Consider the following 23402-nt stretch of genomic DNA (forward strand, 5'->3'; position numbering starts at 1 on the left):
CATAGTGATAGGCCATGAAGATCCATGGTCAACCATATTGAAAGACTATATATATGCTATAATTTCTGAATGATGTTGAAGCCACCTTAGAAGTTAGTCATCAGACAGAGGAGTCACTGAAACTATTAATTTTGACAAACAGCAGTGAAACAAAACACCTTGTTTTGTTCTCTTTTGTGTGCAGCTAGTAGCTCTAAAGTTCTATGTTATCTAGTAGTTTTGGAACATCTAGTACACTACTGACACAGAACAGGCTATTGTAAAATTTTAATATCTTTTCACCTTTTATAAGTCCAAACGTACAATATAATAATATATATTAATATGCACATATCCACACAATTAAAAACAGAGATCTGCACTTAGCTTTGTCAGTCGGTAATTCTAATAGTAGCAAGTGGATATGTAGAAATGAATTAAAAAGATTTTTTTTTTTTAATATAAGTTTTTGTTTTTTTTTTAAATAACTAAAACATGTAAGCATGATTTTAAAGAGCTCTTCAAATATGAACTTGTCAAATTATTCTTTAATGGAGGAGCAATGACAGAAGATGAAATCCTGACCATCTCCATTAGCCAATGAGAACAGCATGTGCCATTCTGGCTAGTCTCACAAGTCCAGGAAGAGGCAATAACCCTAAATGCACCAGCTCCAAAGTCCAGTGGCCACAAAGTACTAAGGAACAACCACAACTTCTAGCAGCTCCAAACCAGGCATCTGCAGGGAGAGACAAAGCTGGTCTAAGTAGCATCTCAACGTATACTAGGAGCTGGAAAAGAAAGGGATCTGCCACATGATTTTCCTTTATCCTTTAAGGGTGAAAAGGCCCACAGAAAAATGAGAGTTGCAAGGTGCAGTTGAAGCACTTCTGTCTTAATACTTATTTTATATTAACCACTTTTATACTTAGTATGTAAACACTTCATCACATTTTGAGCCTGATCTTTTTTATTGTCACGAAAATGGAGATATTAAAACCCAAGCCTACCTGGCAGCTTACATCAGCAGTAGCCATGGTAGCAGAACACTTCAGTTCAGAAAGGGAGCCCAGGTCACAGTTCAAGATATTACACACAACAGCATGAAGATGCTTGAATCACTACTGCTTAGGACTGAGATCTATAAAGGAAAACAAAACAAAACCAAACAAAAATCATATTTTATTTCCTTTTCAAGTAATGGCAGACAAAGAATGGATAATCAATCGAGTCTAAATTCTGTTGCTTTTTTTTTTTTCCTGAAAATGCAATTCTATGACTCTTGAATTATCTGCTAGATTGCTCCTAATACCACAAAAATGAAGGGGATTTCAGTAAAACTGTGACCACTTTCTGCATGACTTCATCTTCATCAGCATTACAGTCTTCAAACTCTACATCTTCATATACACACTTATACTGCGGGATAGCATTATAATGTTCAGACACATCAAATAAATGCAGCGTGGAAAACACTTGACGTAATTCCATCTCTCTGGTTATCATTAATAAAGACTAAGATCTCTCCAGTTGCAAGCAGTGTGATTCAAGAAAGACAGGAACCAGATGAGTAGAGTCCTTAGGAGAGCAATGGAAAATAAAAGTCAGGAATTTATGACCCACAGAGGATAGGTGAAGGTGTAAGGGTCATTTAAATTAAAGCATACAGAAGAGGCACATAGCAGCGTTCAAATACATAAGAGACTGATAAATGGAGAAATGAAATAGTTGTCAGTGCCAGTGGTTTATAAAGCAAGAATTTATTGTTTTGAATTAAAGAGAAGATTTAGACTAGATATCAGCAAAGTTTTTCTGATGATGAGTGTAATGTAGTACTGGAATAGATTGCCTGAGAAACATGTTGAGGCTATGGCACTGGAGATCCTTCACAGAATCACAGGATCACAGAATTGTAGGGGCTGGAAGGGACCTCTGGAAATCATCTAGTCCAACTCCCCTGCAAAGAAGGCTCCCTAGGCCAGGTTGCACAAGTAGGCATTCAGGCAGGTGTTGAATGTCTCCAGAGAAGGAGACTCCACACCCTCTCTGGGCAGCCTGTTCCAGTGCTCTGTCACCCTCACTGTGAAGTTCTTATGCGCATTTTTGCAGAACTTCCTATGCTTCAGTTTGTGGCCATTTCTCCTTGTCCTATCACCACACACTGCTGAGAAGAACCTGGCCTTGTCCCTTTGCCTCCTGCACCTTAGGTATTTATAGTGATAGATCAGATCCCCTCTCAGCCTTCTTTTCACAAGGCTGAGCAGACCCAGGTCACTCAGCCTAATCAGTTCATCCTTGAGAGCTACTTAGATAAACACCTCACAAGAACGAGGACTTACTTCCCCTTGCTGCGGAACAGTGAAACACACTTGAAATCCTTGTTGGCCTCATAAAGATTAGAGTGTACCTGTGTACAACAAGTTTAGGAAGAATTCAGTTATCCTTAGTTGTCACATTTAAGTTCAGTTGTGATTATTACATGTAATCTAGGGATTTTTGGCTCTGCTCAAACACATAGCTTGAAAACAAATGTGCGTCTTCCCAGTGTTGATCAAATTGTGCGATCACAATCAGTAGGAAAGGAATATAATATTTCATCTGCTTATCTATTCTACATTTTAGAGTTGTGATTCATGGGAGCTCACTTTTGAAGTCTAAAGGTAAGGTGTCTGGCACAAGGTTTCTTCTTTAAGATTCAACATCTCTCCTCAGACCAATTCATACTATTCTTAAAGCATAAATTAAACAAATTGGTGCATTTATGATGGCCACACAGGAAGCCTAGCCAGTTAGAAAACTATTTGCATAGACTGCCAAGATAACAGAGTAGGTTGAGTTGGAAGGGGCCTCTAAGCCCACCTAGCTCCAATTCTCCTTCCACAGGCAGGATTGCTACCCACTCAATCAAGCACTAGATCAGGCTGCCCAGGGCCCCATTCAGCCTGGCCTTGAATGCCTCCAGTGATGATGCATACACAGCTTCCCTGGGCAACACATTCCAGCATGTCACCACACTCTGAGAGAAAAATATCCCTGACCTCTAACCTAAACCTTCTCCCTTTCAGTTTAAAATCATTCTCCCTTGTCCTATCACTATCCACTGAGCTAATAAGTTCATCTCTCTGAAGTATTTGAAGAGACTTTGAAAAGAACAAGTAGCAGTCCTAGTGTGGAAATGTCAATCGGCACATCAATTCACATTGCACTGGTGATTACATAGCACCAGTATAAATGGTCACATCTATTTCAAGGATCTTGCTGAAAGGGTACAGCTTCTGTGGTATATCCAGGCATATTTACAACTTCATATGATTTACAGTGATTGTTTGAAGTGTGCTGTGAATGAGCCATTACGTATCAGTCAGATGGAATGCCCGAAGATAGGCTTCCAGAAGGTAGATATATAAACGAATTTCTCCATAAGCTCAACATATAATTGCTTCTTCAGCTTTGAGACTGAACTTGAAAGCCTGAGCCTCCTGCCATGCCATTCTATTATCATCTTCAGTATTTGACACTTTGGTGTAACTTCTGCTAAAGAAAAATTCAGCAACTAATCTTAGCAAGTTTTACAAAGTCCATTTAAGTTGTTGTCATAACAAAATTAAACAAACATACATTTGGATCCAACTATTTGTTTAAATAATACATAAATCATCAACATGAATTATCTTGGATAACTTAGACACAACACCAGTAAAAAGATTTCTAATTAGTGCTTATGAGTAAGAAAGGCATGTCCTTTTATTTGTTCAGTTTTTATTACAGTGAAGCAAAATATATGATTTAACAGGATTGTGTGAACTCGTGTTCTTGTAAGCGCACACACACAGAAATCATTCTTTCCTAAGCTGTAATTAATACTGTATACAATTTGTAAACCTAATTACATGGATAACTCCTCCTGCATGGATAAATAAAATCTATTTCTTAATTTTCCATATAGTTTTGAAAATTTAGCACTGTTGTCATTGAGTACAATGCTAAATGAAGATCCTGCCCCAAAAAATCCTAATTTGAAAGGCAACAGACAATTGCAATGTATGAAAAGTGTCAGTGAAACAATCCAGTTGTCAACTCAGATGGTACTCAAGTAAGGTATGTATTTTTCAAGACACTATAGCATTTCTTCATAAAGTTTGAAGATACTCAGAACTCAACTGGGCATCACCCCCAAACAACTTGGTCTATTGGCTCTGCTCTGAGCAAGGTACGTCAGATTGGACAATATTCAGTGGTGTCTTCCTACTACAGCCACTCTGTGCTTATGTCATTTTGTCAACACAGAGGGCTGAGGAAATGCAGGCAGCAACTCCCATTTAGTTATCTGTATGAATATTCCTTTGCCTGGAAAGTTTTCTTTCATTTTAAACGTTTGGGTTTTTTGTTTGTTTTGTTTTGCTAGACATTCAGCAGCATTGCCCCCAAATTCTTGTGTCTGCAGATAGACTATCTGCCTCAGAAAGGTCTAAAAACCAAAGACAAAATAAAATCCAGAGACAGTGCTACATAACACGCTAGGAAGAATGCATATATCTAAGGCAAAGCGACAGTAGCATTCTTCAGTTTTATTATCTGAAAATATGGCATCTGTTATAGTCTAACCATCTTAAGAGACCTCTGTGAAGCAGGTAGGATTAAGGAACCTTTATTAGGCAATATCTTTAACCAACCTGAAAAAGACCTTAGGAGACTGATGACAGCTCACAGTGCCCAGTTAGTTTTTAGATAGCAAAGGTTTTGGAAAATTAACCTTATAATAACTTATTAAAGAAAAAAAAAAGAGAGACAAAGAGACACACACATTGGGAAACAATAATCTTAAGCAAATACGGTGAATGTGACATTAGTTGGAGAGAAGTCAAGCAAACACATACCTTACAATAAATATGATGTTTTTAAATCTCCCCATGTTATCAACAGGTTTTTTTTTTGTTTGTTTGTTTTTTCCTAATTCAAACCAAGCTCCTGCTTTTAGGAATGCACAGTAATTCTTCCAGGATGATGGGTCTTCTGTGTCAGATGTGCATTTTCACGATTTCATTGTCTGCACAATTCTTTCTGTTCCCAGTTGCTCAGAGCAGCAGCAGAGCCTGTGTGCTCTCAGGCAGAACAGAACAGATGCAGATGAATACGTGAAAGTCACTATGAAGGCTTCAGAGAGATCAGGTAGAATTTGCTGTGATGGCATCTAGCCAGCAGACATTACTCTATAGCACCTCCCAGGATGCAGCACAGTGTGTTCGGTTTCATGAAATGCATCGCTCTTCCTTTGTTCTCTACTCTAGCATTTCTTTAAAATGAATGCAATATTTCTCCCCCTTCTTTTCATTCTTTCCAAATGGCAGGTCCTTCTCTGCTACTGCTTGAGAAAAAAAAGAAAGTCTAAGAAGTCCCTTTAAAGCCTTTCTCGGAGGATGGAGTTCTACAAGGTCTGAATCAGTGTTCAGAACTGTGAGAAATGGAGATGTTCTGGTTTGGTCCCAGTCAAAACCAGAATGGGAAAAGAATTTAAAGGCACTTGGATGTATTTTAGTTCATAGCATAGTTTAGCATAATGTAAGTAAGCAGAGAATAAGTAGCAAAATTAAAAATACATTTTTTGTCTTCAGCCTTAACAGATAGTCCAATGCCTTACTGTTTGAGATGAATATTGCTAAGAAAGTGTTTGACACCTGTCCAGGAATTTCTATAGTGTGCTAAAAGCTGAACTAGTTTTCAATGTTAAAGACAGAGAGAGGTCAGAGCTTCCATATCTTTCCCTAAGGAATGAAAAGTTATGCAATAAGTAAGTTTCAACTACACAAAGCAGCTATTTGTACCATAAAAGCCTGCCTCTTTTTCCCCCGATTGTTCCCCTGATTTTAAGGAGTCCTTGAGGATTAAGCTCCACGTATCAAAAGTAAAACCTGACCCTGCTGCACTGCAGTGACTAGCAATTATAGCACACAAAATAATCAATGAACAAACAACTGAACTGTAAAAGAAAGTTTTGTCCAGATGATAGAACATAACATTCAGGCAGCTCTCCAGGGAGCCCTTTGACTCATAATCTAACAAAATGGGAACAGGCAGCTTCACCTTTTTTTATCTAATGCTCCACAGGAGCCTTGCAGCAGGAACTAAAAGCAAAGACTCCTGCTCCTGCTAGAAACTAATCCCAAAGGCAGTCCTCTATCTGGCACCAGGCGGCTGCCTGGCTACAGAACATCAGTTACGACAGCTGGGCAGGAGCTGGAGCAGAAGAACATAAAGGATTGATGGTGATGGAGGGCAGTTTGCTATCATTCACACTGCAAGAGAGACGGCCTTTGTTGAAGGAAGTCATCAAAACTGAACAAAATCTCCTTCTGACCTCAGGTCTTTTCCATAGGACTTGTAGCCAAAGATGGAGTTGCACACCCAGTTGGTCACCTAATAAGCTGTGAGTGAATTTCATGCACAATAAGATTTGACCAGTATGTCAGCAAATGTGCGCTGTGTAATGTTCAGAATGCAAGCAGTAGAGGAGAAAAAGGAAAAGGGATTGTTTGGAAAGGACGGATCAAATGATGATTTTTCTCCTGATTTTTTCTTGCATCCTCATTTAAAATAGCCTAAGAACTCACATATTTCTCTACCAATGGATGCTTTCAGTGATCAGAGAAATAGGAAGACAGGAGTAGAGGCAAGCTAGATTTTTAGTGCAGTTTCTTTCATTCACTACTGCACAGTGAAAATTGTTCCAGAGAGATAAAATGAGAGAAAATGGGAAACATAGAATTTGTAGGCTTATGAATCTCATAATGTCAGTTCTCTTTCATTTCCAAAGCAATACGAACCATCACAGCAAAAAAAAAAAATACCAAAACTTACTAGAGTATTGTCCTGCCACACACAGTGAATCAGTGTTCATTACACATGGCATTCTGATAGGGGGAGGGAGCAAAGTACAGCCTTCTCTTCCACCCTAGGTGGTTTTATTCACCATTGTATCACTGAAGCTCTTGTGGGGCTCACCAAAGTCTTGATTTAATTCCTAGTGATACACAGAAATATATTGCTACTGCGAGCTTTCCACTACTTCTATCTCAAAATTTCCTTTTTCTTAGAAATGACCATGATCAAACTGGGAGAGAAATTTTTATTAAAGCTTCTTGCCAAGTGCAAGTACAAAAACAGATCAATTAGGAAAATGTTTTCAAGTGGAAAATGTTGTTAGAATGAACATGGTGGTTAGTTGTTGTGGTGGTTCTTTGTTGTTGTTGTTGTTTGTTTTACCAAATAAAACCGTTCAAGAGAAAGCATCCCAGCTAGTTTGAGCACTTTACCAAAGCTATGAGATACACCTGTCCTGAGCTGTACTGAACATTTGCAATGCTGCTCAACTGGACAAAACTGACACCTATCATCTCTAATAGGTCAGCATTTTTTAAAATTTATTTACAGAATCATTTTACCAGCACTTATTTTTGCATGCAAATAAGCAGAACAAATACACTAACGAGCTCAAGTTCTGGATTATATGCTCAAAATACAACAAGCCCCATGCACAAATTTTCCAGCCTGTATTTTCTTTACAGAAACATTCAAATTATGTGTGCACGGTTCACAATTACTTAATTATCCATAACAAAATTTAAGTGTATTCTTCGCAATTAGTTCTACATAGGAAGAATATAATTGAAGGCATAGTTGACAACATTCTGAAACCTGATCATCAAAAGTGTGCACCTGGTTAGAAACAGTCAAGTCACTTAGCAAGTTTCAAAAATATTACTGTATTTGGCCACTCTAATTTCCTAAACAACATAGATTTAAAAGAGGAATTCTGTATACACAGAGTTGGACTTCAAGTTATGAAAAAATTTCAAGGAGTATCACTAGGACTTCAGCTTGGTGTCCATCAGCCATTTGGCATTTTACCTTAGTTGTGCAACTGCAGTTTGGCTTCACGGGGGAGCAGTGTCCAGCACTTAAGTTCCAAAAAAGAATAAAACCCAGATCTCGAAAGTGAGTATCAGAACAACCAGGTTTCCTCTGATTTTGCATAGAAGTTCCTTGTGAACTTCCAGTTTGAGAACATCTATTGCAAAATTGGCATTATCTGCTTGCTCCATGTAGAGAACATCCTACGGGGAAATGGTTACAGACCTTTTGCTAAATTAAAGAAACACAAATCTCACATAGCCTGTTTGAGACTGAAATGTAATGTGAAATCTAAGTATTCCATATGATTTTGAACCTAGTTGCAGGTGTTCCCCAAGTGCCATGCGGAATCACAGAAAATTGCTAGTTTGAAATTACCCTGAACTCAGATAGGCAGGAGTGAAGGAGAATGGGGAAAGAACAGGTTTTTTTAAGTCATTCGTATCTGAAAGCCAGAGCTAAGACTACAGTGGAACACCATGCGATGTTAAGTGATGCACAATTTGATCACATTGGTTTTTAATTGATTTTCATATTTTTATAACCCTTACTATTTTCATGAATTTTCAGGCAGCTGAGATTTACTATTATGAATATTTTTCATAAAATAACAGTAATATTTCACTCAGTTCTAGGAATCTGCATAGTCAGTTATGAAAAGCAAAACAATAAATTACCTTTTTTGTAAAATACAAATTTCAAAGCAGGCTTCATCACAGAAAAGCAGCACCAGATTCCACGTGAGAAAAAAAAAATGCCTATCAAGTTTATAAGCACCTTTAGCAATTAACATTTTTGAAGTGTTGCAATCCATTCAAGATCTATTTGTAGGCATGAATAAGCAAAACTCAAGTATGTTCTTGTATAGAAATCATTTGAGTTCTCATGGTAACCATTTTAACAGATAAAGAGCAAAAACATCAGCTTTTCTCATAAGGTAATTTGCTGATTTTGTCTCTATCCTGCTGAGGATGGCGAGTATAAGGTTACAACACTTCTTTCATATATCCTCTGACTGTAGTTTACCTGATTTGCATAACTGGGATGAAGCCTGTACATTTTGACAAAAGCAAAAGGATTCTGCCTCTCTTGTTAATTCTTAAATAAGGTTATCCTTGAAAAGCAATCCTAGGAAGTTTGGTAGGAGTATTCACAAAATAAGGTAATATTCAGAACAGTTAAAGGCATTACAACCCACTCTGAAATTCAAGTTATGATCTATAAAAAAAAAAGTAGGGCAAGTTACACTTCAAAAATTTATGCTGCGTTGAATTACCAAGAGCAAAAATTTTAGATATGAATCTAAATTCAATTTTATACAGCAATAATACAATTACAACTCTAGAGAATCTGCTAGAGCAATTGTTAGTAAATGTTCAATATTCATTCAAACCATATATCCACAGTTGGTGTCTTGTTCAAGTCCCTTTGGTCAAAGTATGATTTTAGATATCACGCAAGAACATTATTTTCTTATTTGTGTGATTTCTGCTTTATGTTTTGACTGGCCTACCATTGCCAACATTTACCAAGAAAGGTAAAAGCTTTCAAACTCAAAACCAGAGCCTTATTTCCCCCCCCCCCCCCCCCCCCCCCCCCCCCCCTTTATTTTTTCAATAAACAAATAAAAACAGGTCCAATTTATCTAAGTGTTTAGAAAGCTCACAAGTTAAAGCTTACCAGAACAAGCTTTCCTCTCTAAGGAGAGATTTTGAAAATATCTACCTGTAACCTCCGGACACTCAAGATTTCTCTGGCTTTTAATCTATGTATTTATGTTGTTTGGTGTTCATACCAGAAAAACAAAGATTCCAACATCTTATATTAAATGAAAAGAATATTAGAGGCCCTTTTCTTCTCTTTACATTAAAGTGCCTGGTACAAAACCAAATTGTTTTGCTGAATTGTACTGATTGTTGTTGAATTTTACATACATCAGGAAATGTTCATTAAATATCTTTAATGCACTGTGAAACCCATTTATTGAGATGCTTGGAAACATAATTATACACTTTAAACACAAACTGTGAACAGAATTGTAATTGCATGCCTTTACAGATCTCCAGTCAGCAGTGGTAAGGGCAGACATTTACCTGGTAATGTTAGCTGGAGTTTTCATTTGCTAATGCAAGTCATGGGGACTTTGCTGGGAGCTTTGTCACCCATGTTTTGTATCCTAAGGTTCTTAATAATAACCCATGGCAAATCTCTCAAAATATATATATGTACAGTTGTGGATTTGGGAGGAGGAGTTTCTATGCCAAACAACAGAGGGTTCTCTCCAGGGCTTTTAGCAAAAGTGAAATTCATAGTTCCTTCTAATTATGCAGTTTATCCAGAGCTCTAGTTCCAGTTGCTAAAACTTGGCCTCATTTTCACAACATGCCTCATCTCCATTGTTGAATATAGCTTTCTTCTTTCACACATGTAAATTCCAATTTAGGGTGCATGTTCTTATCTACGCCTGGGAAATCAGCATTCAGCACAGTTTCCCATTTTTGGAAGCTGGTAAGTTCCCTACTGAGTTATGTGGGCTAAAGTGGTATATTTAGCCAATCAAAGGGAAATATAAAAGGCCAAACATATCAACACACTCTGATTCTTTCTGGCACAAAAGATTAATATTGTATGTAATTCTCATTTCTGAATGCCAAAAGCATATTGAGAAGAACAATTTCCTCTTGCATTCTGAAAGCTGAGCTGAAATGTGTCCTTAAAAGAATGAAGGATAAGACTGATTTGATCCAGTGTGTTTTTGAGAACATAACAGACTCATGCATGAGTAGAGAGGGTGAAGGACATGGTTCAGCTGTCTAAAACTTTATGTGCTGACCCTTTTATTTAGTATACCATTGGATTTCAGCCCAAGATGTCCCAGGAACTTTAACGATGGTGTATGAAGAAATCAGTTTTGCAGATAAAAACTGATAGACCCTCAGGTAACAACAGTCACATTGAGTATCCTAGTGTGTGCATTTATTGTCATTTTCGCCTGGATCCAAGTTCTCTGCCTGATTTTTCTTGTTCAGGATTGCCTCCACCACAAGCTGACAGATTCCTCAGAATTCTGCCCTTCCTCCTTAACACTTTACAGTTGTTCTTGCTGCATGTATGTCCACAGATGATCCTCCTGGACTCACAGGCGACAGCTAGTAAATCAAGTATTTCCTCCAAATTATTCTTTAGCAGTGAGGCTAGGAAACACGTTTCTAAAGCCAGGTGGCCCAGAGTCCAATTAAACATTAGCACCCTCCAGAAGCACGAATGGATCCAAATTACCAAATAGTAACGGTCACTGATTCATGCTTACTCCCTGATTCTGCCAGAAATTGAGGAGTCCTTAGCTGGTGAGGCTAAAAGCATACTAACAGCCTGTTTAATCAATTTCAGAGCATGTGCAATCGCATCTCAGTGATCAGGACACTTTGGCCCAGGTGCCATACAATTTGCTGGTACACAGAGAGTCACAGTTCTTGCAGGAATTTAATTAGATTTTCAACCCACCAACAAATGGGCAGCTCAGTTGCGTCTGGCCAACCATATCAGTCTACAGGAAAGAGTATTTATTCTGGTTTCTTTGATAAGATCCTTCAGAGGGAGAATACTGTCTATGCTTCCTATTCTGGGAATGCCCAACCAGCAGAAATGTAGCAATAGAGTTTTTTACATAATTTTACTCAGGCTTAGAGAATTTTTACTATGCTATGGAAGTGTGGGAGTCATGGTGAGCATGCTTAGGATGGGCATTCGAGCAAGCTGCACAAGGAGCTACTGCCAGTGCACTTGTCAAGAAAAGGACCTAAAGAAACCCAACCCCTTGACTTGGGAACACACCAGCACACTTCAAATAAAACTACAGAAAAATGGAAATATGTAAACATTAAAACCAAACTCCCCATGAATTCACTGCCCTGACTGGTTTAGTAGTTACTTTAATAAAAGGTCTGATAAGAATACATTGACGATTTTAGAACCTATTATTAAGTATTTTAACTAACTAGTCAAACACAATGGCTCAGTCTGAGGACAAGTATAGAAATATATAGTATATTCTCCTGCAAAGGTAGCATGATACACTGAAGTTGGAAAAATCCCCAAAGAGCAGACTGTTCCATATGAAATAGGAAATATTCTCTGACAATCTTTCAGAACTGGAATTACATGAATTGTACCTGCCTGAAGGTAACTACAAAGTAGTGATGTTTCTATCGGTATGCCTTGTTCCCCCAGTTTAATACAGATAAACATAGGAGATTCCTACAGAAAGCAGCAACACAGTCTTGACATAAAAACTAATCTTTCATAAAAACTAGATATATTTAGGTACAGTAGGAAGATGTACAGCAAATTGAAACCAAGTTTAAACTGAAGATAGGGAAAGAAACCCACTATATTTGGATTACATTTTTAAGGCAGGGAAACTGAACTCAATTACCACTTTATATTTTTCATTACAGTCTCTAAACTGATAAAAATATATGTTCTCCTCCAACTTCAACAGGACTGCTGCTGATATAACAGAAGGGAAAATATTGAGTTAAAGAACAAACTTTAAAAAACAAAAATTGTGTAAAATTTATTTGGAAACTTCTAGTACTAACTGGTGAGGAAAATGTTTTGCTGTTTTAAAATCGTTGTTTTACATCCTTTGCTCCTATCCCTAATTTTCCACATCTCCTTCTCTTTCAGTTCTACATGTATTTTCTCCTATTTGTCCCCCCTCCCCCCTCATCTTCTATTTCCTTTTGCCCTTCAACTTAAAAAATTGCAGTTTTCATTTCATGCTCCACCAAAGTGATTTGTCATTAACATAGTTGACATTTGCAGCAGTGGATGTTGTAATGTTTTAGACCCACAGAAATCACAAAAGAATATTCCTTAATATGTTAGGGAAGCAGGTGGAGGCTTGTGTATCTGCACCCTTGACACAATAAAGGTTTAAGAGAAATCTGTCCCAAGCTAATACACACCCACATCCCTGAAGCTGGGATGTCCAGCAAGATCCCAAATGACACCATGCAAACAAGTGTTCAAGAAATAGGTAATATATTTAAGTGCTAGTAAAAATGTATAAGTCTATGGAGTTGTTACATCTTTAAAGAACTCTGTACCAGGCTTTTAGTAACTCCTGTTGCATTACGCCACTATTGCATGTTACTATTGAGGCAGAAAGACAAAGAAAGATGCTGGAGATGGTTGGGACAATCCTCAATACCCTTCTCAAAGAAATCCTGGTTTCTACTCTGATTCTCTTATGATGACCCAATGATAAAGTAGAATAGTAAATTTCCATTCTTAAATAATTGCTTTATGTGATTACAGACTTACAGAGACCATATTGTAACAGTTACATTTCAGTCATCTTTGGAAGTTTTTCTTCCTATGCTTCCTAACAAAAACATTTATAACTGAACAGTATGAGGGTGGTGCATGGATAACACAAACATGCACACACACACACAAAAAAAAAAACCAAAAAAAACCACAATACAACAACAAGAGACCTTCAAGCAGAAGATGTATCAGATACCTGACACAACTTAAGGGAAAGATTTAACACAAATGTTAGCTTCCAGTGAAACAGACCCCCAGGAAAGCGATCTCATTATAGGATTGCAAAGAGAACAAGGAGCCTCTTCTCCAGCTAATCATTTCCTAACAAAGATGTAGGCAGCTAATCTTCACTACTCTCTAAAAGCCCCCGGCCTTCTCTCAAATTAATAGGCACCTTCTTTGCAGTTCATTGTGCTCAAGTTATGAACATCACGAACACAAAATGTGCTCAATTGACAACTCCTTTAGTGAAGGACAGAGGGAATGTGCATCTGCAAAACTATCTCACAGAGGTAATCTGTAAATAACAGTGGAACAGGAAGTCTGCATTGGTACTACTGACATGATTCCTGGCATTGGCTAGGGATTCTCTCAGTTGCTAGCCACCTTACTATTTAAGTAACTGGCACAATCAAAATTGTCTCTTTTGCCTCTGGAGATCCTCTTGCTCTTACTGGGACTAGTCTAAAAAGTTGGTGGGTCTGTTTCAGCCAGGAAAAAAAAAAAAAAAAAAAAAAAACCAAAAAAACAGATGAATGCATTGTCATAGTAAGATGAGGGTAGATTTTGGACAGATACAAGGAAAAAAAAAATCTTTTACAGTGAGGGTAGCAAGGCACTGGAACAGTTTACCTAGTATTGTTGATGCCCCATACCTGGAGACTTTCAAGGTGAGACTGGATCATTTCCTGGGCAACCTGATCTAGCTGTGGTGTCCCTGCTCATTGCAGGAGAGTTGGACTAGATGGCCCTCAGAGGTCCCTTCCAACTCTAAGGATTCTACGATACTCAGTATTGTGACATAACAGAGTACTGTGGTAACAGAAACTAAGTTAGGCAAGAATCATAAAGAAAAGAAAAAATCCATTACAGAGGAAAAATTCTTAATGATCTGAATACTTCATGCAGAATACTACTCTACAATTCTTCAGCAGAGTTCTGCAGACTATTCGTATTTGGATAACAATAAACATTGAACAGTGAGTTACTGTTCCTGGTTGGAGTTTTACTAATAAATTCCAGCATAGAGCAGAAGAACATAGTTGGTTACCACAAGAAGGACAGCACAGAAGATACATAGCATACAATACACAAATTTGCAACTGTATATTACTCACATAATTCAACCCAAGATAGAAGAGGGAAGATAATAATTAGCAAGTTCATAGCAAAAGAAGGTAATGACAGTGCCTTCAAATGAGAAGTAGGCACTACAGAACCATAGCACATAATAAAAAAGGAAAATCTTCTCACCCCTTCCAACAACCAATGATTGCTCAAGAGAAGCATAATCTCTATCCAGGGAGATACTACTCCCACAACTGCTAACCCTTAAAAGAGAGTGAGGAGGGGTGGATCCAAGCTCCACCCCTTCTGGTGATTCAGGTGCATTGCTTGCACCTGAGCTCTCTGGGTTAGCCGTGCCTTCTCACCTGGTGCTCAAACATTGGTTCAGGCCACGACCTGGCAATTGCACTGCAGCAAGTTCAATGTTTGGATTTATAAACAGATGTCATGAAACAGAAACAGAAAATATTAAATAGTAGGAACAAGCAACCAAAATCAACAGAGAGTATGATACTTCTTTTAGAAGCTAGAGTACAAAGAGGAAGAAAAGGGCTAAACATAGTACTGGACAGCTACTGGAAATAGCTACATCTAAACAAATACAGATGCTAAAGGTCATTCTGAGTATGACTTTTAACTAAGCTCAAAACAAAGAGCTACTTGTGCAGCTGTAGTTGTCACAGAACTTTTAGTCTATAAAAGGCTTATCAAAATTTGTTCCTATTGTTTAAACAAGATCAGTGTGTCAGCACTGATCTTTCTAACACATTGATAATGCTTTTAAGACAGTTATTATTTCACAGACAGTATCAAGATCCTACCAAGTTATTTTCTATAATTGAGTTTGCATGTGAACAAATGTGGTAAAAGAGTCAAATTTGAGAGCTGTAAATATTTTCCATGAGGAACTTTAGGGCTTTACAGAACAAATAATTGTCAATATGAGATTTATTTGGTAGCATACTTGTCTAGCTGATCCAGTATCAGGAGGAGGTAAAAATATTATCCTATTTGACTGAAGTTAGACATTGTCCATGACATGCTAATCACAGAAAAGAACAAAATTAGTAGAATTACTCTGGTATAGATGGATGCACTCCATCTTTTTACATATCTGTGTAATAAAAAGTAAATAATATGTAAAGGCTGCTCTGAAAGTAATGCCTACTATTTTATTATGTTGGTCCCCCTACATCATAGGCAGATGCTGCTGGTATGTCAGTAGAGTTTGAACCTTTCTAACAAAATTCTGTTACATTTTGTTGCTGTGTGGCAGATGACAGCAGAGGAGCAGTCTGACACAATGACATCTGACATGGAAGTGCATATGAAGCAAAGGTGTGTCACTGAATTCCTCCATGCGGAAAAAATGGCACTCACTGATGTTTGCTGAACATTGTTGGAGACCAAAGAGTGGATATGAGCGCACTGAGACAGTGGGTGGTGCGTTTCAGCAGTGGTGACAATGGGTCACCTTCACTGGTGCACAACATGGAGGCTCTTTTTCATTGCTGGCAAAAATGCACAGCTAACACTGGTGGCTATGTTGAAAAATGATGTTTTGCAACTGCGAATTTTCTCTATCAAATAGTGTTATTGTTCTCTTTGTATCTGTTGTAGTTTCCATGGAAATTAATAGGCGACATTACTTTCAGAGTGACCTACATATTTGAGAGGTGACGACTCAAGGCCCCGGTTCAGTGAACCCCTAAAACGTCTGTGTAAATGAAGTCCCAATTATTTTAATACTCTTTATGTGAAGGAGATGAGTTTGTGGTCTGCTGATTCATTAGGTGATAAAGTACTTTCAGTCGATAAAAATGATTTAGGGGGCCAATTACATTTGTTTAGGCATACAGGGACAGAATTAAAACTTAAGTAGAGTTAATGATACAAAATAAAGTTTGGCACCTTAAATATGAAATAAGATGCACATTTTTAAATTGATACCATCATGCACTGGTACCAGAACATTTGGATTTTGTTTTTAAAGTCTTCATGTTAAGACAGACTAAGATTACATATTTTACTTCATCTCTAATGTTGCTCACAGTCTCATAGCTCTTTTTGATGTTAAAAACTATGCATCACCCAACAGCAATATATTATAAATCTATAAATTAAAACCTAAACATTATACCCTAAATATGAAGCTCAGTATTTAGATCTGAGATGTTTGAAATGTAGCCTCTTCTGCGAGTACCACATTTTGCTAAAGTTTTAATGATAAATAATGAAGATTTATCTTTTATAATTATATTACTATATTAAGTGCTCGCTTTTGTAATCTGCATTTCTGAAAGGGAGAATTAACTCTTCAGAGAGTGTGTGGACTCAATAGAACTCCATGCACTTATAAGCAGAAATCACACAGTTCTGCCTATTAATGTCAAAATGGTGAATCTACAGGCCAGATACATTGCCTACCGTTTAGCAGAAAAAAAAAAAAAAATGTAGTATTTTGCAAAAAGAGGAAAGGACTTTTCAGAGAAGAAAAATGACAAACAAGCAATTAAGTCAGCAAAAGTGGAGAAAAATAGAGGAAGGGGAAGAGAGAGAAAGAAGAGAGAGAGAGAGAGAGAGAAGGAAATGTAAAATGCTATGGTGTCATTCCAAAATTTTAAATACATAACAAAATCTGGAGACATAAAAGTTAAGGTTTATCACTTAATTTGTCAGCTGTAGTTTCTGAAGATATATTAGACGATGTTACAAGAATTACACAGATTTAGACTAGTATTTTAATGATTCCTGTCACAGTTTTATTTCAGTATGTCAAGACAAATGGATTTGATAAAGAGTGATGTGCTCACTAATTGTTCTCATTCTAAGATGCTTGAAGGATTTCTTTACTCAGTGAGGTACTTTCAACACTCCAATTATAGAAATACTCTGCATTGCCCTTTACCAAGGGTTCCTATGTCTGGGAAACTGAATGGTTTAGGAGATGCAGCGCCTAAGATTTCTCATATCTGCTATTTTTATCTGCAGACGAATTTGTATTCTTTAACTATCAATGTTTCCCTATGTGGAGAAGAAGAAAATCTTCATCTTTTCCATCTGAAGTTCAGAAAGAACACTCCTCGCCACTGTATCAAGGTGTTGGGCTTTTTTCCCCCTATCATTGTTGAGTATTTCTGCTATTTATGTCTAATAAGGAATTTTGTTTATGCAAATCAGACCAGTATCAGTGACTGGACAGAAAACCAATAGGGGAAAAAGAGCAGTAATTTGATGAAGGGAAGAGATTGCAAAATATTTTTTTGTTGTTGCTTGCCTTGCTTGTCATCTTCCTACATCCAAGATAAAACCTGCGAGTGAAATTGTAGGCATCAGCTCCCACCTTCTTTTCTTGAAAATTATTTGACATATTTATCACATAGGAGATAATAGAAATAATAGAAAAATGAAAGAATAGAAAATGAAAGTACTACTCATTCTTTTTGAATTTTTGCTCTTTGGAATACAGGAATAATACTATGTAAAATGTTGGACAGGTCTTGTAACTGTATTTCACAGAAATAAAATATGTGCAGAAACAAACTTTGGAAATTTGCATTTAGCATAATTTTAAATACAATCCTTAAAATTATCTGCATTTTTCTATCCCTTTTTCAGAACAATTTAAAGAAAATACATAGCAAATTCCTCACAACTTTTTTACATATATGTACAACTTCATTGCAGCAGTCTGAATGAATCTGTTCCAAAGAAAAATTTAATTTTGTCCCAACAAGATGGCCTGCTCTACACAGACAGGAGGTAGGTGGCTGCCCCTGCCAGCAGACTGCCTAGAGAAAGCTTTTTCCTCATGAACTGAGCATCAAATTTGCTCTGCCTCACCCACTGCCTCCTTCAGGCTTCCCTAACCCATGTCATTAGCAAAAAATTAAATTTCGCTAAAACTGAAAATGAGGACAGAAAAAACAAACAAACAAACAAACAAACAAAAATACTTCCTTTGTCACTCTTGGGGTGAAAAAAATGCAATTTATCTCATAGTTCTGAGAAGCTTTGAATCAGCTGTCTTACAGTACCTGCTTATCAACTGGAGCAAATAAGATCCCAACGTACATTTACTGTTGCAAATACTCTTTGTAGATTCACTCAGACTCCAATCATCAGTTTCATGTAAAGTCCAATAAATACAGAATTCAGGAGCTCTTTTACAGTTATCTCTACAGAGAAAGCAAGATGCTATGCTGAACAATAGTACAGAATGATTATCATCACAACAGAGATAATAACAAAGATTATATCCTACATTTATATGTAAATTATCATTTGAAGAGGAAAATAGTGGCCAATATCCTGAGAGATTCAGATACAGATCAAAATCTCTGATTATTTATAAACATCAAGTTATTATTTAAGCTTGTATTTTTTACTAGTTGATTGTGATCGAAATTTGCATACAAATATCCTTAATTTCATGTTGAATAGTATTTTTCCTATGTCGCATTCAAATTACCACTACTGTATTCATGCTTTTAAAGATATTTTCTTTTTTAACCTCATTATACTTTACTAGATTTGATAATGTTCAGAGTATTCGGGATTAATATAATCATAACAGTTTTTAAGATATTTATTACTTGTGATTGTTGAACATCTGGCAGTAAATGACTAGAAGCAGACAAGATTTGGTAGTTAGACTCCACAGATACCAGTATTCAAATAGGAGTGAAATCCAATCACTGAAAATGTAAAGACTGCTTTCGCTTTAAAATAAAAATGATCTTTTAAAAATAAAAATTATTTTTAGTAGCCCAAACTACCTTTTTTTTTCTCTCTGAACCTTGGGGACAGTTAAAATTCCATCTTTGTTGCAATATGGCAAATTTAGAGAAGTAACAAATGAAAGAGATTTCTCTCCCTCTAGCAAGGAACCAGAAATAAGGGACAGAAATAGTTGCAAAAACAATCATTGTTATCAGTACCAAATACAACAATTCAACAAGCTGTTAACTCTCTTTTGGCTGTCACAATGACAAATCCAAGCTTTAAAACTGTTCTACATTTATGGACAATTCTGAAATGTTAAAATATGAATTACCTTGTTATTTACACTCAGTGTTGACAAACTACATGTTTCAAACTAACTGGGGATGTAATGCGATGTCCACAGTTTGATGCAAAGCAAGCCATTTCCAAGGTTCTCTACCCAAAGATGAAGTCAGATGGATCTAGACTCGCACCGGAGGATTAGCCAATATGTGGACAATGTAGATAACTGGGAAGCTTGGGTATGAGCTGGAGCTTCCTCTACCACAAACATTAATTCAGTAGCTGAGATATGCAGTCACCTAATGAGTAGTTCACCTGCAACAGAGATCTGTCAAGCCATGAACACCATGGCATGCAGCCTGGCTCTCAAGAGACTCCATCTCAGTGCTGAAAATATCTTGCTTTTGCTGACAGCTATGGTTGATGAGCAGTACTGCTATATTTGCCAGAAGAGAGCCTTTGCTACTAGACTTCTAAGACAACACTGGCTCTGGACAGTGGCATGGAATTGCACTCATCTTCATATTGTTCCCAGAACTAATGGAGAGAACAGTGCACATGCAGGCCCATAAACGTGTCTGCAGAGAACAGCTACCATCCTTCAAAGCTGGCCCTGAGCAAGAGCACCTTGCTACACCCAGATTGCTCTGGGCATGGCTCTGTGGTTCTGTCTGTGCTGCACACCCACCATGGTCCAGCTTCCAGCGAGGTATATTTGCTCAAACACAGGGCCAAGTAGATAGGACAAGGGGGAATGGTTTTAAACTGAGACAGGGGAGGTTTAGGTTAGATATTTGGAGGAATTTTTTTACTCAAAGGGTGCTGACACACTGGAACAGGTTGCCCAAGGAGGTTGTGGATGCCCCATCCCTGGAGGCATTCAAGGCTAGGCTGGAGGTGGCTCTGTGCAGCCTGGTCTAGTGGTTGGTGACCCTGCACAAAGCAGGGGGGTTGAAAGTAGATGATCATTGTGGTCCTTTTCAACCCAGGTCATTCTATGATTCTATGACAGCTTCTTCCAGAAGTACAATGCTCTGACAACTGAGTGACTTTGGAGGGTATCTTGCAAAACAGTGGAGAAGCACAGCTCATGCGATAGCACTACAGTGCTGCCCACTATCTACATCCCGTTATGCAGGGAATCCTAGCTCCCACAGAGGTGCAGAGATGATGACCACAGAGGCAACACATGTTTTTAAGTGTGTCATGCTTTATCTACCAAAATTCTGCTTGTTATTTTTACCACAGAACCATGTAGGCTGAGAAGGACCTCTGGATGGAGATCATCCAGCCCATCTCCCTGCCCAAAGTAGGGTCAAACTAATTCCTGTGCAAGCCGATCTAGTAGGGTCTACTTCCAAGTCACTCAATGCACTTCCATGTCAATTATCATCCATTAAATACATAGAAATAGGCTGTTTTTCATTTCAGGATTAAGCCTCCTTTGCAATTCAAAACCATTACATTCTATATAAGTCTCACATAAGCAGAATGTTCTCACCCAGAATTCACTGACTCATATCTGTACTGTCGTTGAGCTCTGCTAGCATTCAGAATGCGAAATTTATTTACAGAGCAATATGCACTCTCTATAAGAAGAAGACTTCAACTAGTTACAGAGCCACAGTTTGCTGAGGACACCAAGTGCAGGCAGAAACTGGCTTGCACAGTTTAATGTGCAGTGCTGTACAATGTTCAACTGGCAGTAACAATGAGACATTAAGAGTATATTTTAGAGGGAAGAAATCTAGTACTGTTTAAACATGCCACATAGAGCAATCAATCTGCACCAAAAAAAAAAAAAAAAAAAAAAAAAAGCAGTATAAAACAAAGCAGTAGTTAAAAACATTAAAAAAAAAAAAACAATAAAGAGGGATTTAGCATTTGTTTTTACTTAGACAAAAAAGAGCTAAAGTGAGAGATTCCAAAATGCATATGTTTCTCTATCTGGACAACGTAATCACAAATACAAACTAAATATGTTTTATGAACTCTGTGTACATGAAACAATATTCTTTCAATTACTCATGCTATTCTCCCCCAAAATCATAATGAGTTTTAGAAGATCCATACTAGCCACAAATTAAGGAGGCCAAGCATCCTTTGGGTGAGTTTTAGATGCCTGTGTCATTCCACATGCATTTATCATGCAGTACAAGGAATATACCACTCAAGACAGAGACGAAAAAGCTGCCTCTTCCTGTATAAATTGTCTGTGAACTATCAAAAAAGAAAGTGACACTACACCCTCTCAGATCTATTTGTAAAGGAGTTGTGAGTTCATTTGTTCCCTTCCTTGATTAAAACTTCCTATGTTTTTGAAAATTTTACTTAGCAGATACCATGAGTGCTGAAAACTGTATTGATCTCCTTAGAGTTAACCTGCCAGTAGAATAAGGAGCAATTTCATTTCTAGGTTCAACTGATCCAAAGAAATCAAGGATATTTTTCTCAGAAGCTCTCTCATTGAAGATCTTTTCTCAAAGCAGATGTACTTCTACTGAGAGAAATTATTACTGAGGACTCTCTTTGCTTTATGTAGTTTCTTCCATAAACCAACTATTTTTAGGGAATGGAAAGAATTATCACCTACTCTGAACTGCTCCCAGCAAGACTCACAAACAAGTTGATCAACCATGCAATGGCCACCTATGGAAGGACACTTTCGGCATGGCCTGAGGCTGCCTTTCAGCTCTCCATGGGCATAACCTGCCCCAGCACACTGGAGGCTGCATGAGGCAGCCTTGTAGGCAAAGGAACTTCTGCATTTCTCTTGAGACCAATTTTGAGAGCTGTTTGGGCATATCCAACAAATCTTTCAAAATTTTTTTACATTAATCTCCCGCCTTCATAATGTACTTGTAAGATAGGGGTATTTAACCTTCTTTCTCATTCCTCCTCTCCGGGCAGTATACTCATAGTATAGCAGCTTATTCTAACTACCATCTGGTGTAGCTGTGTGTTTAGCTTTACTAAGAGAGCTTTATGTGTGGGCTTAAAGGTTCCAGGGTTCAGACTCTGAAATGCTTTTAATAGAGAATTTTTTAGTTCTGTTTTAATTTGAGTCTGCTCAAGGACAAAGCAAAGACATAATTTGCAATAGGCAATGAATCAGAGCTAAGCCTGAAATACAGGGATTTTGGTGACCTAAACAGAAATCTGTCACTTTAGTACCCCATTAGAAGATAAGAATAAAACACCACCCTGCTGTCCTGCCTGGACTAGCTACCAAGGGGAGATACAGCACTTACTTGACTGCTGCATATTGTGACCCTCATTAAATGGAAAAGGTGGTAGTGCAGCTACATAGCTGATGCTGTAATATTTTACAGCACTAAGCTAGAACTGAAACAGGGCAATGGGGAGAAGCAAAAATTGCTTGGCATTGTTTCCCCCCCACGTGTAGCAGCAGCCAATTTTGCCAGTAAATTTCTCAAGAACGTAAATACTAGAACAGTGTTCAACAAGAATATAGAATCATAGAATCACAAGGTTGGAAAGGACCTACAAGATCATCTAGTCCAACAGTCCTCCCACTACCATTGCTACCACAAGCCACTAAGCCATATCTCGTAGCTCCTCATCCAGACACCTCTTGAACACTGCCAGGGACGGCGACTCCACCACCTCCCTGTGCAGGCCATTCCAGTACCTGACCACTCTCTGAGAGAAAAAGTTTTTCCTTATGTCTAATCTAAACCTCCTCTGGTACAACTCGTGGCCATTTCCTTGGGTCAAGTCTGATTCTTATTTGTGTTAAGAAGTATTATAACCACATTATACCAAATGACAAAACTTTGGTCAGGAAAGTTTGTTCTGATGTTAGTCTAGTGGCTTCCTCAGTTACATTTTCCCAGTTGGACATATATATATATTCTTCATCCTTC

The 23402-nt window shown here is 37.7% G+C and overlaps 1 long non-coding RNA gene across 1 annotated transcript; it reads right to left on the reverse strand.

Moving 5' to 3' along the window:
• Nucleotides 1–252: 252 nt before the first annotated feature.
• Nucleotides 253–14761, reverse strand: LOC121110356. The gene is made up of 3 exons (XR_005858700.2): nt 14695–14761; nt 990–1120; nt 253–718 (listed from the first exon to the last, which is right to left on the reverse strand). It is a non-coding gene; the product is annotated as an uncharacterized LOC121110356 (long non-coding RNA).
• Nucleotides 14762–23402: the final 8641 nt, after the last annotated feature.

The sequence above is a fragment of the Gallus gallus genome, chromosome 3 (genome assembly GCF_016699485.2).
Source record: "Gallus gallus isolate bGalGal1 chromosome 3, bGalGal1.mat.broiler.GRCg7b, whole genome shotgun sequence".
Classification (NCBI taxonomy): domain Eukaryota; kingdom Metazoa; phylum Chordata; class Aves; order Galliformes; family Phasianidae; genus Gallus; species Gallus gallus.